At 33.7% G+C, this 20,252-nt stretch overlaps 1 pseudogene; it reads left to right on the forward strand.

The window, feature by feature from the left end:
- Positions 1-328: 328 nt before the first annotated feature.
- Positions 329-910, forward strand: LOC141514389 (putative monooxygenase p33MONOX pseudogene; annotated as a pseudogene).
- The last annotated feature ends 19,342 nt before the right edge of the window (positions 911-20,252 follow it).

The raw sequence follows: 20,252 nt of genomic DNA on the forward strand, positions 1-20,252 counted from the left end.
CCTTTTGACATCTTTGCCCTATTTACATATCTTCCATAGACTTTCACCTGTGTTATTGAGCACAGTACAGGTGGCCTTCTAGGTGATATAACTTTCCCAGTTGGAATGTAGCATCGGGCATTCAATTATGATGATGTCCTGGAAGATCCCACACATCGATGACTCCACCTTCATCTCACATGTGCAGTAAGGTTCTGTGGGAAAAGTTGGTCATCTCAGATTGAAAGTACCCACAGCTTTCTAAGGCTGAGGAGGGAGACAATAATTTTTCCATACCCCCCTCAGCTTCTAGTGACCAAACAAGGTCCCAGTGGTGAAGACCAAGGCTATGAATGTCATCATGAATTCTCTAACTACAAAGCAGATACAAGAGAGCATCCAGCACTTTGAGCAGCAGGAAGGATTGAGAGATGCAGGGTACACTCTTCATAAAGGCCTCACCACAAAAGAAACCAAGTACCACCACATGGTAGAGGCAGTCCAAAAATTGAAGTTACAAAGTAGAGATATGACAAAAGAAGATAGACTGACTGCTTCAGCCCAGTCCACTCCAAGTAGTACATCCCATTCCTCTTCCAAGCAAAAGCCTAGAGGTTGGCTTTCTCATGGACCTTCTCCTTCCTTACCTGGCCTAAACATCAGCAGCATGGATGCTGGGAATGGAGATAGAGACAAACCCTCATCTGAAAAATGGGGCATTTTTGGAACAAGAACTCTTCAGAAATCTGACTCAGGTTTTAGTGTCCAATCCTACATGGGTAATCAGAAGCCATCACCAGTGGAACTTATTCAGGTTCAGGCTACTAAAATTGCAGATGACCCAGCAGCCTTTAAGCCACCTAAGATGGATCTTCCAGGGATGGAAGGAAAGAAACAATCTCCACCCATAACCTCAAACCATGAGACATGAATGTGTTGACACCTACAGGGTTCTAAATCTCTTTTTCATATGAGCAATGTTGCTTTCCCTGGCGATCCTCTGTTATGTAGAGAGAGTATCTTACACTTTTCTTTCTTCCATTCCATATTGCACTTGACATAGGAAAGATGTCATCCATTTACATTTCTACTAAGGATAATATTTCTGGGGAGTTGGTGATTGTTTGTTTTAAATATTTATAATATAGCTTAAATCTTTCTAATTCAGGAAGATGTATTCTGTGATGTCCCAAAGTTGGTTTAAATAACTTCTCAGAGTACAATTAACTACAGCCAATTACTGATCTATAGAACTAAATGGTAGGGGACAAGAGAAATAAAATCTAGTAGACTTTGTTCTGCATATTTATCCAAGAAAAAAAAAGCAAAGGCCAGAGCAGGGAAAGAAGTAAAAGAGGGATGTGTGAGGGAGGGTTGAGAAGGAAAAGAAGGGAATAGCTTGTGGATAAGGAATTAATTAGGTAAGAATAAGGGAACTACCTTGCTACAGTGAGGAATCAATTGGGGTTGGATAGCATGAGTTTAGAATTTACCTCGTCAAATGACTTCACATCTCATCATTATTTAAATTGGAGGATGACTTATTTTCATAAATTGTATCAAAACATAGATTGTAGCTAGAATTTAGATTTTTTAAAATGATTATTTTATATAATTTTTTGCAATGTCTATTTTCCCCTTATTTGAACTATATTGATTTTCAATTGAGCAAAAGTTTTTATATCTTTTATAGTATATTGCATTTTGTTTTATTATACAATTATCTACTAACCACAGGTATGTGAAAGATATTAATTTTCTCTACAGTAAGCTTCTGTACTCATTTACATCGAGATTTTACATTTAAATCTATTCTAGTTACCTACTTTTATGTTAAAAAAACCAAAATCTAGTACCAATTAGTTTTGATAATCACCATTTTAATCTGGAAAGACTTGCACAAAATGATGCAGAAACAGGGGAACATTTTGTTCGTTAACAGCAACATTGTGCAATGATCAACTATGATGGACTTCCTCATCTCAGTAGTGCAATAATCAAAGACAATTCTAATGGACTTGTGAGGCAAAATTCCAGTGACATCCAGAGAAGGAACAATGAAATCTGAATGCAGGCCAAGGCTTATTACTTTAATTATGTGAATCATTTAATGATTTTTATTTTCATGTAGATTAGTGACATTTAAATGTACAGATGTTCCTCATTTCAAGCTTCAGATTTTGGTGGAGAAAAAAAATTAGGCATTCCCTAATTTGTGTGGAAGGTCTTTTGAATATAAATATTTACTACCAAAGATCAAGGTTACATCAGAATTGTCTAGAGGCACTAATAAAACTCGAAGCTCTAATATATACTTCTCTCTTCAACTATTTGGCCTTCTCTGAAACTTAGTTTGAAAATCATTCATTTGCAAATATTTAAGAGTTTACTATGTATAATGAATTAGGATGTTGGAATTTAGGGCAGGAAAAGGATTCTTTTTTAAATGTCATCTGGTCCAAATCCTACCTTTTTTAGATAGAGAAACCAAGACCTAGGGAAGTTAAGTGTCTTATTAAAGGCCCCCACAAGTAATAAATAGCAGAGGTAGCATTTAAACTCTTGTCCAATGTTTAAATATTTCTGCCTCTACATCTCTCACATTTATCCCTTTCTTTCCACTCATACGGTATCACTTTAGTTAATATTCTTATAACCTAGCACCTAGATTATTGCAATAGGGTCTTTTAAAATTTCCCTCCTTTCCTTGGTTCTCCTGATTGTAGCTCATCCTATACATTGCTGCCAAAGTAATTTTACTTAAAATAGATTCATCTGTGTCTTCCCTACTCAATCATTTTAATTGGTTTCATATTGCTACTATGATAAAATATAAACTCCTATAAACTTTCAAAGCCCTACACAACCCATCCTCAATATATCTTTTCTGCTTCATTAATCCCTTTCCTCTCCTCTGTGAGTCAGCAAAACTGGCTTTCTCTCTGTTCCTCACATCTGACACTTGATCTTTCATGCCTGGGTAGTGGCCATCCCCCAAGCCTGGAACACATTCCCTCCATACCTCTGCCTTACAAAGTCCCTCTATTACTTTAGTAAAACAATAAAGTATATAATATGCAAGAATTTTGGTACCTAGAGAGAGACCAATATCTTTGAGAGAGTATTGTTCTTCCATGGATAGGATTCTCAAGAGAAAGGGGAAATTAGAGTTACTGGGGATAAGTGACATCCCAGAGGGTATAGACTCAGAAAATTTCACAATAAATAGGAAAAAGACATCATGGTAAAGGCAAGGAGCTGTAATAAACTGCACAATGGGGGGACAGGAAAAAATACAATGGCACAATATTAGAATTCTTTATATTGTTTGCAGGAACTGATAATTTTAAGTGAAGCAGAACAGAAAAAAATGGGGGATATGTCAAGAGGCAATAATAGAAAATGTTCAAAAGAGAGAACTAAAAATTGGTATCTTTAAAACTTTAATTTTATAAGGAATACAGAGACAATAGAAGAACTGTTAGTCAAAGTCTAAAATATACAGAAAGGGAAGAAAACTAGGGAAAAGTAGGAAAATATTCATTTTAGAAAAAACAGTTCAGAAAATGAAAACAAATTGAATGGAGGAGAGAAAGAAGATTCTACTTTAATACTTGAGAAAAATACTGGATGTTAATTAAATAAATGGAAGAAAGAAAATGAAATTTAAAAGTTATATAAAACTTTAAAACTAGGGAAAGAAGTAACAAAAAAAAGAAGTGGGAGGAACAGAATTTCCTTAATGTAGGTTAAACAAAAATAACTGAACAAAGTAAAATTATTGTAGAAAAAGATGAACAATAGTCACACATGGTGGGGGTAAAGATAAACTTCTCTCTCAAACTTGAAATGGGGATTTTTAAAATCCAATAAAATTTAAGAGTTACAGATCAGGAAAACAAAGCTCTACAATCTGGTAATTAGTCTAAAAAGCAACGACATAATAAAAATTAGAAAATGAAGCACAACTTACTATTCATCAATTGACAAAAATCAGGAGCTATAACCAAGATATCAGACAAAGCAAATGCAAAGATTCACAATAAAAAATATAAAGAAATTATGCTATACTAAAAAGAAACTATAGAAAACAAAACATATCAATATTAAAATTTGCTCCAAATTTATAATCAATGAATCTAAATTAATGAATATAAAATTGCAAGAAGACATAATAATATTATAATAGGTGACATTAATGTCTTTTTCTCAGTTCAAAACAAGAAAATAAAAGGGAAAATGCAGAATTGAATAAATTGTTGGAAAAACTAGAGCTAAAAGACTTATGGTATCTACTGAATGAGACTATTAAATAATATATACATTTCTCAGCATTACATGGAAGCTTTACAATTAAGGAATAGTATTTTGGGATATTGAAAATAATGTTGAAAGGCAGAAATAGTAAACAATAGATCATAACAAGGAGAAGTCATCAGTTCAGTGAGCTTAAAAGAAACAATGAAATACTAAACAATGAGAGATAACAAAATACAGACTCAATAAATATAAGAATGAAAATGATGATGGTGAAACAGCATGCCAAAATATATGGATAGAGCAAAAGAAATTCTTAGCAAAAAAAAAAAAAATTCATATCCCTAAAACCAGAAGTAACAAAATAGAAAAAGAGTTAAAGAACTAATTTTAAATTTTTTAGAAAAGTCAGCAAATAAAATAAGTGCAAAAGAAGAAACAATAAGCATCAGAAAAACAGATAAACTGGTAACAAAAAATACACAATCAGGGACAATTTGGAGCTGTCTGCAATGGAGAATACCATCTGTATCCAGATAAAGAACTGTGGAGTTTGACCAAAGTTCAAGGACTATTCGCTTTAATTTAGGTAAAAAACATATCTTATTGTCTGATCTTGTTATCTCTTAGACTTTTTCTTTCTTCCTTAAGGATATGATTTCTCTCTCATCACACTCAATGAGGATCAATGTACAACATGGAAACAAAGTAAAGAGTGACAGATTGCTTTCCGGGGCCGGGGGGGTGGGGAGGGAAGTAAGATTGGGGAAAGTTGTAAAACTCAAATACAATCTTTAATAAAGGTAAAAAAATAAAAAAATGATAATCCTTTAGCTAGTCTGATTAAAAAGTGGATAGAGAATCAAAAAAGTAATAAATAAACAAGGTGGAATTACAACACAATCACAATAAATTTATGTTGCACAATTACATGGTAGAAAAACTGTGAATTGCCATCAAAATAGGAAATACCCAAACAAATGGAAGACAAGATAAATCTTATAAAATCATAATAATCCATTCTCTTAAAGAAAATAGTTAACATAAAGAAAATACCAAAAGTTAAAATAAACCTCTTGATCCTGATGGATTCAGGTTAGTCAATAAAAATTTATCAAGCTATTACTATGTCTTTGGAGAAGGAAATAGCAAACCACCATTTCAGTATCTTTGTCAAGAAAATCCCATGATGGATGAAATGATGGTATAACTAGACAACTCTAGAAAATCATCTTAAAAACTACTGGAAATAATTTGCAACTTTAGCAAAATTGCAGTATATTAAAAAAAACCCACATAAATTCTTAGCATTTCTATATATTACTAACAAGATATAGCAGAAAGAGATAAGAAGAAAAATTCCATTTAAAATAATTTCAGAAAACATAAAATTCTCAGGAGTCTATCTGCCAAGGCAGACTCAGAAACTTTATGTAAATAATGATAAAACACTTTTCACACAAATAAAATCAGATCTAAATAACTGGGCAAATATCAATTGTTCATGGGTAGGCCAAGCTAATATAATAAAAATGACAATTCTACCTAAATTAAATTACTTACTTAGTTCCATACCAATAAAACTTCCAAAAAATTATTTTAGTTAGCTAGAAAAACTAGTACCTAATTTCATATGGAGGAACAAAAAGTCAAGAATAATAAGAAATAAAAATGTAAAAGAAGGTAGCCTAGTCATACTAAAATTATATCATAATGCATCAGTTAGCAAAGCTGTCTGGTACTGGCTAAAAGATAGAGTGGTGGATAAGTAGAACAGTTTAGGTACAAAAGAGGCAGCAGGAAATGACCGTAGTAATCTACTATTTGATAAACCCAAACACTCCAGCTTCTATGATAAGAACTCATTCTTCTCTAAAAACTGCTGGGAAAACTGGAAGATAGTATGGTAGAAACTAGGCCATCTCACACCCAATACCAAGACAAGGACAAAATGAGTGTAGGATTTGGACATAAAAAGGTAATATTATAAGCCAATTAGGAAAACAAGGAATAGTTTACCTGTGAGATCTATGGGAAGGGGAGAAGTTTATGATCAAAGAAGAGATATTATAAAAATCAAACTGAATAGTTTTGATTACATTAAATTGAAAGTTTTTTTGCACAGACAGAACCACTTCAACCAAGATTAAAAGCAATATAATAAATTGGGAAACAATTTTTACAATTAATGTTTACGACAAAGGACTCATTTTTAAAGTATATAGAGAACTGAGTCAAATTTATAAAAAAAGTAATTCTTCAATTAATAAATGGTCAAAAGGATGTGCAAAGGCTATTCTCAGTCAAAGAAGTCAAAGCTTTCTATAGTCATATGAAAAATTGCTCTAAATCATTATTGAGTAGAGAAATGTGAATTAAAGCATCTCTGAGGTACTACATCTCACCTATCAGATTGGCTAACATGACTAGAAAGGATAATGATCAATGTTGGAAAGGATGAAGGAAATCTAGGACACTAATGCATTGTTTGTGGAGTTGTGAACTGATCCAACCTTTCTGGAGATCAATTTGGAATTATTCCCAAAGGGCAATAAAAATGTACATTACCCTTTGCACCACTGGGTCTATATCCTGAAGAGATCATAAAAAAGGATAAAAATCCCACAGGTACAAAAATATTCATGGTAATTCTTTTTGTAGAGGCAAAGAATTAGAAATTGAGGTGATGCCCATCAATTGAAGAATAGAGGAACAAATTGTGGTATATGGATGTGATGGAACACTATTATTCTATAAGAAATCATGAAGGATGGGATTTCAGAAAAGCCTGGAAAGACTTGCATGAATTGATGCTGTGTGAAATGAGCAGAAGCAGAAGAACACTGTGCACACTGGCAGCAACATGGGCTAATAATCAACCATGATGTACTTGTTCATTCCAGCAGTGAAATAATCAGGGACAATTTTAAGGTACTTGTGTGGGAGAATGCCATCTATCTCCAAAGGGAACTATGGAATTTAAATGGCAACCAAAGCTTATTATCTTTGATATTTAAAAGTTGCCTTATGTATTATGTAATTTTTGTTCATCTCTAATGTTTTATTTCTTCCTTTTGAATCTGATTCTTCTCTCACAACACATTCAATTTTGATCTATTTTTAACATGATTACAAATGTAAAGTCTGGCTTTCTGTCAGAGGGGAGGGTGTAGGGAAGGGAGGAAGGAAGAAAAACTAACATTGTATGTAGTTGGAAAAACAAATAAAATAATTATATAATAAGAAAAAAATAAAATTGGATGTCAAAAGAAAAAGAAAACCCCATGATAGAGTCAAACACAACTGAAAGACTCAGCAACAGACTATGTATGTATCAAGCACTGTGCAAAAAAACAACAAAAAAGCAGTCACTGTCCTTGAATATGATGATCTTGAAGGCAAAGGAACTAGGATCACAACCAAGAATAATCTACTCCAAAAAACTGAGTATAATCCTTCAGGTTAAAAAAGTGGATAGGGGCAGTTAGGTGGTACAGTGGATAGAGCACTGACCCTGGAGTCAGGAGTACCTGAGTTCAAATCCGACCTCAGATACTTTATAATTACCTAGCTGTGTGACCTTGGGCAAGCCACTTAACCCCATTTGCCTTGCAAAAAAAAGCCCTAAAAAAAAGGTTTTTCAGCCATTCCAGATAAAAAAAAGACCAGTGTTGAATAGAAAATTTCATTCAAACAGAAGACTCAAGAGAAGCATAAAAAAAGCAAACATGAAAGTAATCATAATGGACTCAAAGTTAAATGTTTTACCTTCCTATGTGGGAAGGTCATATATTAATTCCTTTGAACTTTATCATCATTAGGACAGTTAGAAACAGTCTACACAGACAAAGGACATGGGTGGATTAGGTTAGCATTATTTAAAATGGAGTCAGCAAGAGGGATGCACTAGGAAAGGAGGAAGGTAGAAGTAAAATGGAGAAATTTATCTCAAATAAAAAGCATGCAGGAAGACCTTAAATGGGGATGATGGCAGACAATGTTTAAATCTCACTCATAAGAATTATTTCTCAAAGGAAGAGCACACATACACAAAGACACACACATACACACACACACACACATGCACACATGCATTCAGATGGGTATATAAATCTATCTCACCCCAAAGGGAATAGGAGAAGTGAATTAAAGAAAAAGGATGAATGATAAAAGGATTAAGAAAAGAAGAGGTCACAAGCAAAACATACTTGGAGACAGGATAAAAAGAGAGAGAAGGATAAATAGAAGAAAATAGGATAGAGGGAAATACACTATTAATCATAATTGTGAATGTGAATGGTATGAGCTCATCCTTAAAATGGAAGCAGATCACAGAATGGATTAGAAACATAATCCAACAATATGTTGTTTACAAATGACACAATTGAAACAAAGATACACATAAAGTTAAAATAAGTTTGGAACACAAGCTATTATACTTCAACTGATGTAAAAAAAAGGCATGACTCAGACAAAGTAAAAGCAAAAATAGATTAAATTAAAGAGATAATCACGGAAACTAAATTTTGGTAAAAATATACCATGGACAATGAAATAATATCAAACACTTTTAAGTTTCTCTGATAAAGGCCTCTTTTCTCAAACACATAGGGAACTAAGTCAAACTAATAGAAATTATTATCAAGAGATATGAATGAACAGTTTTAAGAAATCAAAATTACCTATAGTTATAGGGAAAAAACTCTCTAAAGATTAGAGAAATATAAAATAAAACAACTCTGAGGCATTACCTCATATCTTTCAGAAGTGACAAATGCTAGAAGAAATAAAGGAAAATAGGTATACTAGTGAATTGTTAGTGGAATTGTAAACTAGTCCAACCATTCTGAGAAATAATTAGAAACAATGTTCAAAGGATTATAAAATTGTCATTACTTTTTGACCTAGCAATATTACTACTGAATGTATACCCTAAAAAGGCCAAAAAAAAAAGGATTAAAGGATCTACATGTACAAAAATATTCATAGCAGCTCTTTTTGTGGTGGGAAAGAATTGGAAATTGAAGGGATATTCACCAATTTGGGAATGGCTAAGCAAGTTGTTGTATGTGATTATGATGGCGTACTATTGTGCTATAAGAAATGACAAGTGGGAGTTTCTAAAAAAATGGGAAGTTCTTTATGTACTTGATGCAAGTGAAGTGATAAGAACCAAGAGATAATTGTACACAGTGATAGCAATATTGTAATGAAGATCAATGTGAAAGACATTCTAATCAATACAATGATTCAAAAAAATTCCAGAGCACTCATGATGAATAATACTATTCACCTCCAGAGAAAGAACTGATCAAGTCTAAGTGCAAACTGAAGTTATACTTTTCTCACCTCATTTTTCTTGCTTTGCATAATTTCACCTGTATAATTGATATCATATAGTTTATCTTTTCAGTGGGTAGGGCAGGGGCAAGCAAGGAAGAGAATTCAATTTTTTAAAAGAATATTCAAAATAAATTTAAAAAGAAAATGAAGTAAAACAAAACAAATTTCACTAATATTCAAATAAAAAATTCTATGCTTCACTTTTTATCTTGATCTACCATAGTCTATTAGAATGTGCATAACAAAATTATTGCATACATTTTTCTACAGGCTCTGCTTTTTTTTCATTCTGTTTTCATTCTGTATCATATTATTCAAGTATTCATAGATTTAACTGAAATTGTCCTTTTCATAACTTCTTAAAATACAATAATATTTCATTATATTCCTATATTATAACTTACTCATTATATAATTAAAGATCATCCCTTTATCTAGTTCTTTCCCATTACAAAAAAGCTGCTATAGATATATTGAAACAGTTGCATCTTTCCCCTTTTTTCTTTGATGTCTTTGAGATATGGACCTAGTAGTGATATCATGAGTCAAAACAGTTTAATAAACTATTGAGCATAATTCCAATGTGTGACAGTGTATCCATTTTTCCAAAGTCTCTCCAACATTTTAATTTTCCTTTTTTGCCACCTCTGCCAATCTGATGAGCGTGAAATAGAAACAGAGTTGTTTTAATTTACATTTTTTAATTATATTTTTAAAATATCTATAGTTTTCATTGCTTTCTTTGGAAATGGCCTTTTCATATTGATCTTATTCTTATAAGCTCGAATCATTTATTTTGGAGCTTGGCAATGAGACCCTTATCAGCAAAATCTGTTGGAAAGATTTTCTCCAAGTTAAGTTTCTCTTCTAATTTTAGTTGCAATGGTTCTGTGTAAAAGCTTTTAAATTTTTATCATCAAATTGTCTAATTTTATCTTCTGTTTCTGTCTATTCCTTTTTTGTTCTATCTGTAAAGTTGAAAAGTAATTGTTTCTTTGTTCCCCAAATCTGTTTATGATGCCACCCTTTATATTAAAGTCATATACTCATTTGAATCTTTGAAGTATATGTGCAAGAGATTTTGGTCTGTATGTAATTTTTGTCATACTGTTTTCCAATTTTCCTGACTTTTCTCAAAGTTATTACCCAGTAGCTGGCATGTTTGAGTTTATCAATCACTAGACTTCTTTACATTCTGTACCTAATGTGTTCCATTGATTAACCTTTTTATTTATTCATAAGTACTTAAATCATTTTAATGATGATTACTGCTTTGCAATATAGTTTGAAATATGGTTTTGTTAGAACCCCCTCTTTTCCACTTTACAAAAAATTATTTCCATTGAGATACTTGTATTTTATCACTCCAGATTAATTTTGCTATTTTTTCTAGTTCTATAGAGCTAAAAAAGTCTTTGATTAACTGATTGGTACTTCAATAAATAAGTAAATTAATTGAGCTAATAGGTATTTGTAAATTAAATTCATGTATTTTCTGTGTCTTGGTAGGCAAATTCTCATGAATTTTAAACATTCTATAATTATTTTAAATGAAACTTCTATTTATTCCTCTTTGTTTTATTGGCAACATACTGATATACCAGCTATTTATGGGACTTTATTTCACATCTTTCAAATTTTACTATAGTTATTCATTGTTTCAGTTAATTTTAGTTAAGATTTCAGTTAAATTTAGTTCTGGGCACAGCATCATGTCAGTTCAGAAAAGTCATAATTCTGCTTAGTGTCTCAATTTAAAAAAAAGTAATGATGATAACAGATATTCTTGCTTTAGCCTTAACCTTAAAGGAAAGGATTATATAGTTTTTCCTTATTACATGTACTGCTGCCTCTTGGTGTTAGATAGACACCATTTATCAGAGTAGGCATAGGTCCATGTTTCCTAGGTTTTATAAAGAATGAGTATTTTGTCAAAAACTTTTTATATCTAACCATATCATTCCACTCAGTACTTTAATTATCTAGCTGATTGCTTTAGTACTATGGTTCATATCAATATCTCAATATCTTCAATAACTCTCCCTCTTATGTATGGCATTGACTGGTGAAGACTGAGGTCCATTGCCTTTTGCAATGAATACAGGAAAACTGCTGAGTTTGTTCAGTGCACATGCTTGTGAGATGGCATACCACTCTTGGGTAAACCTAGACTTTTGGATCTCTTGGAGCTTGGAAGATGGGATGGATTTACTGATTGAGCATGATAAGAATTAGATTTCTCCTCTATTAATTCATAATGTTAATTCAAAACCTTCTTTGGTTTCTTGGTTTGTTTGCATAGACATAATTATTCTACCTCTGGTACATAATTACTTTTATCTTTTTTTTTCAGAGTTAAAGAAGACTGAAGAAAATCTAGTTCCTCTATATTGTTGGCTACCAACCTGCTGTGTACATTTTTGTATTTACTTGCTGTCTTCTGCATTAGAATATAAACTTCTTGGGAGTAGGAATTGTTTTATTTTCCATACTTGTATCTTCAAGTATTTAGTCCTAAGCAACCATTAGTTGATAAATGGTTTATACTATGCTTTAACTGGTTGATTTATATTATCCATATACAATTTTGTGTGAGATTAGGAAAATCATCTCTGGGTCTTAGGTTTTTCATCTGTAAAATGTGGATGATAAGGCTAGATGAATGCTAAGATCCCTTTCAGTTTTAGGATGAGAATCATACTAAGAAGAATAGAAGAGATTAAAAACTCACAAGAGAGAAGAAATAAGATTTTTGGAAGCAAGAGGTAGAATAGACTAGGATACAAGTTAGGGAATTAGCCTTTTATATTTGAGAAATGATGCCATCATCAATTTTTAGAAGTTTTGAGGAATAGAAAAGTAAGGGCATTCATGTTAGATAGTAACAAACTTTTCTATGTAGCATAAGGTTAGGTTCTCTGTTTTTTTGAATTTAGAAGGTGCTTTTAGATAGCTGATATCTATCATTTTTAATAGTGCTTTTGCAATTTGAAAAGTGTTTTAAAAACTTCTCTCTCATATCAGCTTCACAACAACCCTAGGATATGGATACTATTGTGCCCATTTTACAGATGAGGAAACTGAAGCAGACAGTGAGTTTTGTTTTTCACTCATCCAGAGTCACACAAATATTAAGTATCTGGGGTATTTGAATTCAAGTCTTCCTCATTCTAAATTAACACTTTTAAAGAGAGAGATAATATTCTGAATAGTAATTACATGGAATCAGATAGTGAGAATAGAATGCAGTAGTAAAGACCCAGCTGAAATAATGCTTTGTGCTGATACCTTCAGGGAATTGCCTACAATGATTTGTGTGTGTGTGTGTGTGTGTGTGTGTGTGTGTGTGTGTGTGTGTGTGTGTGTGTGTTATGGATTATATCTGTAACAACTCACAGTCCCATCATCGTACATTTTCAATTATTTCAATTATTTTCCAGTTTCTTATAATTATTTCTCTACTTTTCAAGTATATAGGGTCCTCATTCTGGTAATAAAAGGGGAAAGTCAGTCCTTCTAGGAGTGCCTTATTTTCTTGGATATCAAAGGAAAAAAGAGTTCAATGTGCAATTTTTTTCCTCCATCAACTGGACTGTTCTTAAATCTTGACTGTTGGGATCCATAAACAGTACAAGAGCCCAAATGAATTTTTAATTTTTTTTTTTTAGCACTTAAAGGATTTTCTCCTTTTTTTTAAAAAAAGGATTTTCTGAGTTTTCTGGAAGGGTCAATTAATACATTTGTTCCCTTACACAAAAATTGATTTTTAAAATTAGCAGATCTATTTCCCAGCTCCATTATGCTGCTTTTATGCTAGTCAGGTTGTTGCTCCTCAGAGATTGCTAGAAACATCCGTGGGCTTCTGTCCAAACTCCTTCTCACTATAGCTAAGTAGTTAAGGTTAGTGTCCATCAATTTCCATTGAGAACAGAACCCTTAATGACTGCAAGCTGATAGCTGGCTTATGAAAAAATAAAGAGAAAAATCCATCTATAGATGTATTGTACATTTACAAAGATGAAGTTATTTGAATTGTTTCCTCTGATAATGGAGATTGGATGAGTGAAGCCATATACACTTATTTGTTCTAGTTCAGATGCTAAATAGATTCTAGAATTTGTTAGATAAGACCTGAAGCCTTCATTTCTCCAAGCAATCTGAATATTTGGAAACTGAAGCCCAAAGAGAAGTAACTTGCTCAAGGTTTTACAAACTGGAGACCTGGGACTAGGATCCAGGTCTCTGAACTACTTTTCCAGTGCTTTGTTAAACTACTCTTCATTTCAACAGCTCAAGATACTACTAAATAACAATCAAATACTGAAATATATCTTAATAAAATGAATTATCTATCAAAAAAGGCAGTAAAAATGAGCAATTCACTAAGCTATGTGTTTTGCAGAAAATGTACCTCTATACTTTATTCTAGAGCAACAAGTAGAGGGAAAATATCTCCATAATGAAAGTGTAGGCAGTAGCAGCCATTGTCACAGCCTATGCTAAACAGAAGACTTTTTATGCAGCCACCAGTTTTCTGGGTGCTTTCAGCTGACAAATAGCTCCTGTGGGTTGCCAGTATGACATCTATCCTTTGGGGTAGCTGAATGTGGGTGACAGTGACAAGTTTCTAGGGAAGAATGCTCCAGACAGAACCCATGCCTGGAATGGTGGGTGGAGTTCTCCCCTGGTGCTGGCTATATACAAAGAGGCATGTGTCTGGCAGAAGTTCAGGTAATCAGATATGGACTTTCCAAGGCCCTTGAAGCTGGGTGATTATACAAATTCCTAAAACTCTAAATCCTTCCTTCCTCTCTTAGCAGTCTTCAATACTATTTTATTCCACAAAAAAAAAATCTTGAAAGCCTCTCCATTTTTTCTTCATCCCTTTTCCCTGATCTGAAATGAAATGGCCTGGGATTGTATATCATATACACTTTAGAGGTTGAATAGATTTTAAAAATAATTTATTTCTTCCCTTTCATTTTTGCAAATGAGGATACTAAGGATAAAATGAGGGAAATGACTTGTCTAAGGCCATGCAAGTAGTGAACAACATAGTTGGGGTTTGAACCTATTTCTCCTGGATCCAATTATATAGTCCTCTTTCCACATAGCTTCCCTCAATTATACTTTGTGACTGTGAGTTGTTTACAGCTTCCTAACTATTCCTTGGTCTTTGAAGTCAATTTTATTATTAAATCTATTCTTCATATTCTCCTCATAGGAGAGGGCAACTAAGTGATGCTGGGGCCCTGAGTCAGAAAGACCTGAGTTCATAAAAGGCCTCAGACACTTACTAAGTTGTATGACCTTGGGCAAGTCACTTAATCTTGTTTGCCTCAGTTTTCTCATCTATAAAATGAGCTGGAGAGGGAAATGACAAACAAGTCCAGGACCTTTGCCAAGAAAACTACAAATGAGGTCAAGAAGAGTCTAATACAACCATATAACAACATGGGGAAAGCCAAGACTTCTATAGGCCCTCTGATTTTTCTAAGGTCATTCAAATCATAAGTTCATGATCTATGCTTATTTGTTTGATGATTACCATGAAAGCAGACACAGATCATTCCGAGGTAACTTAATAAAATCCCAATGTGTAATATTCAAATATGTTAACATGAGCCACACATGTGACTCACAGATAATCATTGATATACTGGAATGCTTCCTATCCTTTTCCAAAGCAAACTTTTCTTCTTTCCTGAAGGGGAGGAGGAGAATTTGCTTTCCTCTGAGAGACAGAGAGGTATTGAACTGGAATTAGATTTATCTGCCCAGTCTTCTAATATTACTGATCCAGGGAATGATTTTTTTAAAAAGTTTATGCAACTTTCTTCATTGCTTTTCCTTAAAGGTGGTAGGATAAGCTCATGCTTGCTCTTCAGGCTTAACTCCCTACCATTAAATACTAATTACACAAAAGACCAAATAAGTGAGCTCATCCACCTGGAATGAGCTATCAGCTCAAGTAAGAGAGAGATTCAAATACTCTATACCTCAAAGTATTTAGAGAAACATGTTGAAAATCAAGGGAATATTGATATGTCAGCTTTCCTCCTCTAAAATCTTCTCTTTAGAGCTAATCCTAAAGAGATTTTGGAACCAAATATGTATCTCCCTCTTCAAGAATATTTCATCTCAGGGCAGCTAGGTGGTACAGTGGACAGATCACCAGCCCTGGAGTCAGGAGTACCTGAGTTCAAATCTGACCTCCGACACTTAATAATTACCTAGCAAAAACCTAAAAAGGAAAAAAAGAGAATATTTCATCTCTATAAATCTCTTAAATCAACTCTTGTGCTCCCCTCCCCCCATCATGTAGGCATATAGCAAATAATTTTCTCACTACCAATTTATAATCATGCTTTAAGTAGCAGCACAGAAAATAATCTGTTTGAAACCTCAGTTATACCTTCATATGTGAAATCCCATTATAATGAATTTTAAGATAATCAAATGACCTGCTATACTAAAATTTTATATTTTATAATGTTGAAATGAGATTAGACTTGAAATATATGGGGGGTTGAGGTCAGGGGTTTGTAGAAGTTAAGAAGGCTCAAAATATCTTGTCTTGGCAAAAGTTTATGTTATCCATGAGTTATAATCTATTCATAATTTGAGGACACAGCATTTCAACAGTAATTTTCAGAAGCAATTCTTTATTTTGATGATAAACTTCTCCAGCCTCACTCATCTTTGCCTCTCAGTAGTTCTAATTCAATGAAACATTTGACCCAGGACCAGATTCTTTCAAACGACACTAATATTGGCATTGATACTTTGGTCAGTTATGTGATTTGTTCTAATGATATGTCCCTCTAAGACATCTCTCTATAATCCTAATTTTTTTTATTTATTTAAGGCATTGGGATTAAGGGCCTTGCACATGGTCACACAGCTAGGCAACTATTAAGTGTCTGAGGTCTGATTTGAATTCAGGTCCTCCTGACTCCTGAAGCCAGTACTTTATCCACTGCATCACCTAGCTGACCCTAAGATTTCTCTCTAAACCAGAAGATCCAGGATTATGAAAAAAAATGTTTCCCCCTTCCTAAAAAAGTTATGAAGAATTTTTATGTAATAATGTAGAAATCTTCACAAATTTGGTTCAAATAGCTCTCTAAAGTCTGGGTATTTCATTAAACTTTATCCAGGTTTGCTATAAGACAAGACTGAATGCCTCACATGACCATAATTTACCTTGCTATTCCTAACATATCTAATTCCTTGATTAGGAATACTGGATTTAGATTTGTATTATGACTCAGTATTGACAATATTGTGTTCACATTTCAGATAAAATTAAACAGAGTCTGTAAACTTGAGTTTCATAGGAGTTAAGATCCCATTGATACTGACATAAATAGCCTGAAAGAATAGGAAGAGCTGAGAAGTAGTGGTTAAGGAGAAAATTTTTGGAGGCGGTAACAAGGTGGAAATCTCTAACCAAAGTTTCAGTTTATAGATGAAGAAGCTAGAATCAGAGAGGTGAAATGATTTCTCCAAGGTCAAACATGTTATGTAGCCAGAATAAAAATCCAGGTTTTCTGATTCCAAATCAAGAACTCTTTCCACTACCTCATCTTCAGGGTATGCGTTTTTCACATCACTACCATTCACAAAAACATTTTGAACTTCTTAGACAACAATAATGAATTACTTATCCAAAGCTTCTGCAATTCCAAACATTTTCAGCATCAGATTATATAGGAGCAGGTTCCTTTTTGCTTAAAATGTGCAACATATATAAGGTACCTGGTTTTGGAATTGAGATCTCAAGTTTCATTCTCCTTGTATAACTGAGAAGACATCATCTTGCTCATATTTCAGCCAAGAACTAATTCAGGAGCCAAATAAGGCTCCAGTAGCATGACATATCCTTCCCACAGGGAGCCTTAACCATTCTAAGAATTCAGAAGGCTAACAATACTGAGAGCTTGTTCCCTGACCCATAAGGCTCACTGTAACTGAAACGCTGACATTTAGGCTTCCCTGGGGAAGCCTAGAAGAAGTTTCAGGATGGACCATCTCTTTATTTGTATGTGTCATGGCTAAGAAGAGTTATGTTCTCACAGCTGCTGGGACAGTGTCTATGTGTCTGTGTGTGTGTGTGTGTGTGTGTGTGTGTGTGTGTGTGTGTGTGTACCAGTACACATTTTTTCAACCAAAAGAGTTTTGTCATTTTAAAACCCTGCAACTTCACTAGTCCTTCTCTTTTCATTTTTTCAAGGGTTTTATTTACCCTAGAAGTGAAAAACTATATCCTATCCATTCACCCACTAAGGAAATGCTGCAGCTAGAGCACTTCTCCAAGAGTTAGTTGAGAAATAATTGATGATAATACTTCTTTAGCATCTTCATCCGATAAAAGGGAATGATAACTCTTGTACACAGTAGTTGTGAGGAAAGTACTTTGTAAACCTTAAAGTGGATGTAAATATGAGTTATTCTTGGAGTTATGAAAGATGAAGTTCAGACTAAGGCACTGTGATTTACCTAAATTCTTAGACTTAGAAAGTTGTAGGGACTTATAAATCCCGGTCTTTTGATTTCAGTCTTAGTGTAAAGCTATTCCTCTTTGTCATCCTCTACCAATAGGAAAGTTCTTCCTCTATGCTGTTTCTTCTTCTTGACAATTCTCTCAATTACGTGTAGAGAACATTAAGTGTAATATCATACACAAAGGTTTGAAGAAAGGGACCTCTCAGAATACCTGAGACAACGCAGCATAAATAACCTTCACGAAAACATCTTGGACCCAGTATCTCTATTACAGGCACATATTTACTTTTTTTTTCTTTGTTCATTTCTACTTAGGTAGCTTAGAAGTATCAGGAAGCTCCATGGTTGTCAATATCATACTAAACCATCTGGATTAGTAAAAACTACAGATACAGACATTTAGAATTCCTCAGCCTCCTTTATCTCTCTACATTATTTTTCTTGCAACCTAGAAGTGATCCCTCTGTTCTTAAATCAGTCAAGCCACTTAGTTGTTTTCTAATTTATATCATAGTCAGTTGTGCAAATATACCATTTACATATTAGATAATAAACTCCTTGATTCTCCAATTATGAATAACTTATAAATATAAACTATTTCTATGCATATGACATACATACAAACATACATATATGTATATATATATATATATATACATATATATATATATATATGGTCTGAGACATTGTTTATTCCACTGTCCCATATTCCCAATTTCCTGATGGATACCTCCACCTAGATATCCCTCTAACACCTAAAATTCAACAAAATCAAACCTGAACTCATCTTTCTCCCAAAACTGGATTCTATTTCCAGATTCCTTTTTTTCTATCAGTGGCATCATTTGGTCATCTGGAATCAAAACATTAGGGTTACCTTTAACTCTTCCTTTGCCCTCATCTTTTACAACTAATTTGTTGCAAAGTCTGGTTGACTCTGTTGGCAATATATTTTGTGCACACCCCCTTATTTCAAGTGCTCATTACATCTCAGCTAGATTGTTATAATACTCTCTTAATCAATTTCAATACCTTTAGACTTTCTCATTTCTAATCTCCCCTTCTTAAGGAATAATAACCTTTTTAATGCATGACTTTAGTAAAGGTGCTAACATAAAACATAATAAACAGATCTAGTTTCCCCAATAAATCCTAAAAAATACTTAAAAGGGAACCAGATGAACCTGTGATCATACCAAAGACCAAAGGGAAACATCAATCTTCTATCTAGCTCAGGTCTACACAAAAAGATAGTGAAAAGATTGTCAGTTATGTCAGAGGACCCTAAGGTCAATGAGATCTCCAGTGAATGGGACCTGAACTGAGAAGACACACAGTTTTTGGTGGGACTCAAAGAAATGGGGGGGTACCCCTGTCATTGATTATAGGACTCCAGACTTTCCAATAGACTTGAAGCCATTGTTGTATGTGATGCTACATTGGAGCCACATCAGGGGGACAAGAACCAGCTTCATAAAGTGATTCCCCAAAGAGGTAACAATAAGTACCCAGAAGACATGTGGAGAAGGGTGGTAAAGAGAGAGGAAGATGCTTCAGTTGTTCTGAAATTTAGATGATCTGCAATATTCAGAGACAACATTAAATTGCCAGGGAAAAATAAATGAGGTAGAGGTTACCAAAGACCATCCCAGAGGCAGGAAGCTAATAGAATCTGTGATGTCAGTTGAGGACCAGTAAGGAATAGAATGAACTTCTAGTGAGTGAATATGCAAGGAAATGGAAATGGGACTGAGACCAAGTGAAAGAGGGAGAAGATAAGAATTGAGGCAGGTCACTTAGACTAGTGCTTCAGAAGAAGAAGGCAGGGAGGGCTAATCAAGGATGAAGCCACCTCATTAAGAACTACAGCAGAGAAGCAGCAAAAGCATCCAGAGTATAAAGGAGACTGGACCAGGAATGGATGGACAGGACAAGGAAGGAGGATGCTTCATCCAACTCACCCAAGATTGAAGTGGTACAAAGTAACAATACGGAAGCTGAAGCTAGAGATATGGATAAACATGAAAACTCTGAATTCAATCAATGGGTAAAAAGACCAAGAAGTAAACACAAAGGAAAATAACTCTACTTGTAAAGCATCAGGAAAAAAGAAAAGAAATCAGTTCACCACACAGATTCTGAAAATATATGGAAAAAATGAAAAA

This window comes from Macrotis lagotis, chromosome 2 (assembly GCF_037893015.1).
Source record: "Macrotis lagotis isolate mMagLag1 chromosome 2, bilby.v1.9.chrom.fasta, whole genome shotgun sequence".
Lineage (NCBI taxonomy): Eukaryota > Metazoa > Chordata > Mammalia > Peramelemorphia > Peramelidae > Macrotis > Macrotis lagotis.